At 32.4% G+C, this 5,396-nt stretch overlaps 1 non-coding gene across 1 annotated transcript; it reads left to right on the forward strand.

The window, feature by feature from the left end:
- The first annotated feature begins 732 nt into the window (after positions 1-732).
- LOC116283238 (U6 spliceosomal RNA) lies at positions 733-838 on the forward strand. Its single transcript, XR_004192799.1, has one exon. It is a non-coding gene; the product is annotated as a U6 spliceosomal RNA (small nuclear RNA).
- The last annotated feature ends 4,558 nt before the right edge of the window (positions 839-5,396 follow it).

The raw sequence follows: 5,396 nt of genomic DNA on the forward strand, positions 1-5,396 counted from the left end.
TTTATTGATTCATAATCATTTTACAGTGTTGTGTCAAATTCCAGTGTTCAGCACAATTTTTCAGTCATTCACGGACATATACACACTCATTGTCACATTTTTTTCTCTGTGATTTATCATAACATTTTGTGTATATTTCCCTGTGCTATACAGTGTAATCTTGTTTATCTATTCTACAATTTTGAAATCCCAGTAGTGTTTTTTTTAAGAAAGTGGAGAATTATTTTATATAAAGAGAAATAATAGTCAAACATCTTCTTCACATCCCCACCAAAATCACAATAATGAAAATTAGTGACAAATGTATAGTTCTTTATAATTTTTAGAATCTAAATTTCAGACATTTAAAGAAAATCACCATCAAAGCTTATGTTAAAATTTCCTGCTCAACTTTGAGCCAGTGGTGTGTTGACACTATTGGTTCCCAAAAGTGGACAATTAAATAGTTAGGAATTCATTAAAACATAGCTTTATTCAGCCATGGTGAGATATTGTATAGCATGGAAACACTACAAATCAGGATTTTTAACAAAAAATTATTTTTAAATTTTTTTTTCACTTTTGTAACTGAGTTTAGTTTACTAGTGCAGACACTAGTTATAATAACTCTTGCAAAATTCCTTGCATAATCTTTTAAATCCATACCTGCAAATAGATTTCTTTCCAAATTTATATACAGTTCCTTTTTATTTTGGAAGTCACTACAAATAATATTAGATGAATAAAATTAAAGTGCTCACTTTGGCAGCATACATACTAAAAATAGAGCCATACAGAGAAGATTAGCATGGCCCTGTGCAAGGATGACATGCAAATTCATGAAGCATTCCATATTAAAAAATAAATACATAAAATTTAAGACTTGCAATTGAACACTAAGATTCATGTCTAAATTTATTGCTTAATACTGATTCAATAATCACCTCTACATCATATAATACACAAGAAGATAAGTACTAAATATACAAATCATGAGTTTTACCTGGCACTACTGGATGGTACTGACTAATGATTACATATATATATAATAACAAAAGCAGGCTTTAGCACAGCAGCGTCTGTAGAACGGCCTAAATCATCAGATATTGTTCCCCCCTAATTCTTTAATCCATATGGAGATCCATTTTGATTTCTGAATATGAGAACTATGCTATTTCTGGATGTGGTGCCACATAGACACTGAGGAAGCTGTTTAGGTCTGAAATTTCTTAGTTTTATACTCCTTTTTTATGGAGGAAGAAAATCTAAGGGACTAATTTCCATTCTCAGACAGATGAGCTCCATTACTTTATATATATCAGGTTTATTTTTTATAAGTAGTGTAGGCAGACCAGGTATTTTGCTATAAATAATCTAAAATAAGAATTTCCTCTTCATCTTCTTGTTAGTAAATTCCAAAAATTGTTCACAAGAATGTCTGATCCTGGCCAATATTGATTCAGGCATCCCTTAGGAGAAAAAAGTTAGCAGATCTTCTCTTAATTATTTTTCCCAAATATCTATTGCAAAAGGATTCATCTTGACTACATTTGATATATTAAAGCCAATATAATATCCTAGATTTCAGGATTTTAAAAAGCATCAAGAATTTTTAGGAAATCCCTAACATGACTAAGAAACTAAAAGAATAAATAACTGTCTTAGAATAAGAATGCCTAACTCATGATGTATTATGCCTACAGAAGAAATTAGGTAATATTTCTGTTTTATTATGGAAGAGAATTTAAATTTAGGTTAAAGAGTGCAAAAGTCAGATAGAGTTAGATTGCATGGATAAGATTTCCAAGAAGGTTGCAGAAGGGTAATGTTCAAGCAGCAGAGTACATGCTTAGCATGCAGGAGTTCCTAGGTTCAATCCCCAGTACCTCCATTAAAAATGAATACACCTAATTACCACCCCCAGCAAAAAATAATAAAATAATACAGTAATAAATAAATGAAATGTTTAAAAAATATTTCCAAGAGGATATATTTTGGCATAATAGCAAGTCCATGATTAATAAATTGGCCGCCATGGAAAAAATGAAGTAAACCAGCTCTTTGCCAATTTTTCCCTTCTTCTTACTCCTACTGAGTTGGGACATATATTCAAGAATGTCATTAAGATTTCAGGTCACTGATTTTGGCTTAGCCACATTTGTGTATACACAAGTCATTAGTATAACTGAATAATTTAGTATATGGAGTAATCTTTTCTTTTGTTTCCTTTTAATAAGTGCGTGAAACTTTTAAAATGGGCTAAAATATTTTGTCACATGGAAGAAAGCATGGTCATCTCCCTTTCTTTTTACCAACATGCTTAAACATTCTTATGTTTTTCTCTTCTCACTTTCCACAATATACAAATGTTTGGGTGTGGATCACTGACGAAAGCACAAACACACATACACTACACCAATCCAAGACACACACAGATAGTTTCCACTGAGGAATTTTGCCCTCAGGTTTGAAACAAAAGCCTGATTTTAAAAATTGCTTAACTAACTTTCAGCGTTTTCTCAAGAGGGTATATCTGCCTCTGCGATTAGCTCAAGTGTAGAGCGATTAGCTCCAATCATCAAAAATCTACCTTTAAGTCCTCCATTTTTGAGGTAGCTACAGAAATAACATTCCCCACACATATTCAGATGGAAGAACAAGAAGCACATACTTCATTTTTAACAAAATTAGAGACACTTGCAATCTTGCATTATAATAAATACAATTACAAGTAGATTAAGAAATCAGAAATAACTTATCAGAAAGACCAGGAAATTTAATCTGCTTTCTCCATCAAATCCATGAAAGAGTCAGGAATTAGAAGCATGTAAGGGAGAAAGTTAGATTAAAGAAACCACTGTCTAAAACCAAGGACCTCATTGAAAGTCAGGATGAGAAGCCTGACTGATTACTAGACATGAAACTAAACCATTCCCACAGAAACCAGAAAGAATCTCTATGAAGATAGTTAGTGACTGAAGTAAAAGGGACCCAAATAAATAAAGGAAAGTCTACATGAGGAATCAGATTAAGGTGGGGCTTTAGGGACTATGAATAACCTAAGACAGGACTTATGCACAACAGCAGCAGTTAGAGAAGCCTCAGTCATGGGGAAAAATGAAAAGGTTTACAGGACTCAGAATTACAAGGCATGCAAATCTAAAGTTGCTTCTAAAAAGTGGAACAATGTGACAGCATTAGTGTAAGGGTGTGCATCATACAGGCTTTCTGGAATTGTTTCCTCTTTATAAGGGCCAGACAGGACATGCTTCTTATTTCAGATTAGGGGCCACCAACACACGCATGGAACACCTCAGCACAAGGAAGCTCAAGATGGATTCCCAGCTGTGGTTTCTTACACTTTAATGTTCACATAGGCATACTCTCCACATATAACCAGCCCTAGCCTTCTTCTAGTCTCAGCAAGACCATTTGCAAATCACCAACATTACAGTAATCAATAAACAATATTGAGAGGCTGGTGACAATTTTCCAGAAACTTGTCTCAGATTTATGACTAAAAAGCTACATTCTCAGTGTGTTTTATGTCTTGACCAGGGATTAGAGCCACTCAGGTACATTTCTTAGTTCAAGTAACATACCACAGCCAATTTAGACCTGCTACATTTATTGCTCACAGCACAATCTCCAAGTGATTTAACATTCCATCACAACTCCAGAGTTTGGACAAACATGCCCTTAATGAGAAATTAGAGAATCTTTCTCTGAAGAGGTTGAATTATCTGCGTGTAATGACATTTTGAGTCCTAAAACAAAGGAAAAATCCTTGCTAGCTTCCTGATATAACTGATGATATACAGAGATGTCCACAATGTACACAGATGTCCCAATAAGTGCATTAATGTTTCACTTTTAAATAAGCATGTTAGCAATAAAAGAACACTGTTGATATGAACAGGAACTCAGAATCTTATCCTCAGAGGTAAGAAAATATATTTTATCTGTGGTAAAGATAAGAAAAATCAGAGAATATTATAAATATTAGACATTAAAAATGTGATACAAAAATGAATAGAATAGGCAAAAAAAACGTGGAGGTTAAAGTTATATAAATCTCCCAAAATTTAGAACAGAAAGACAAAGAGAAGATCAATAGATGAAAATAAGACAATTAGACGAACTATCAAGGAAGTTCAATATCCAATTAAAATAAATTCATTACTGAGGATAGGATGGGAGGAAACAGAAGGAAGTAACAAGAAAATGTTCAAAGAAATCATAAAATAAAACTTATAGTTGAGTGTCATAAGTATCCAGATGGAAAAAAACATGTATTTTGCCCAACTCAGTCTGTATGAGGGCATGTAGTGTAAAATTTCAGAAAATCAGGGGAAAGGGAAAGATATTAAAATAAAGTTCTTACAAGAAGCAACAAAACCAAATCAGGTTACATTGAAGCAGAATTCTAAATATAAATTCTATCAAGTTTCTGAACACTAGTTTTGGAGGCTAAATTTCAATGGTGTAATCCTTTAATGTTATGAACTAAAATAATTTCCAATTCAGAAATTGATACTGAGACAAATCATTAATCAAGTACAAGACTGTAAAAATTATTGTCAGGGGAGCAGTCTCAAAAGACCTTCCTGACATGTGTTCTTTCTCAGTATATTACAAGGGAGTAAAACAGGAAAGGGAGTAGTGTTTGAGAAAACACAAGAAGAAATCTGTGTGTGTGGCATGGAGCTTGGGGACACTGGGGAATTCTTATGATGACAATAAAAAGAAATCCTAGATATACAGCAGTGTAGGAGAAAGAACAACTTATAAGAAGGTTATGTCCAATAAGGAAAATTAACTATTCAATTATTTAACAGGATTAAATGTATGAGATTTTGTAATAAGTATATTTCAGAATTTTTAGAGATTGGAAATATTTTAGTATAAATTCAAAGGAAGTTACACAAATGAAAAATACAATCAATTACTTGAGTAACAGCAAAAATTGTACGAAAATGGAAATGTAAGTAAAATCTGTTGCTTGTCTTGGTAGAGAACAATATTTTCATAAGCAGAATAAGGGATTTAAACAAAAACATGGGACCACTGAGTTTAAAGAATGGAGAGGAGGAAAGTGGTATAGTCTCTATCAAATATAACACACATTTAATCATTATCTGTTACTTAAATTTAAAATATAGCAGTTTTTATCATGTAGGTGAAGAAGATGAGTTCTAGAAGAAATAAATAAAAGATGAAAATCACTTATTTCAAGACTGGTGCTTGAAGAAAAGGGGTTATTGTTTTTAATCTTGTTTTTATAAGCTTTTTCACAATTTTATTTTAAAAATATGTGCAATTACAAATGAAAATTATAACTGATAAGAAAAAAAGAACAGTGTATTTCTATGAGAATGTGTTACTTACTATTATGCCACGCAAGGCTAAGCACCTTG

The sequence above is a fragment of the Vicugna pacos genome, chromosome 14, assembly GCF_048564905.1.
Source record: "Vicugna pacos chromosome 14, VicPac4, whole genome shotgun sequence".
In the NCBI taxonomy this organism is placed as follows: Eukaryota; Metazoa; Chordata; class Mammalia; order Artiodactyla; family Camelidae; genus Vicugna; species Vicugna pacos.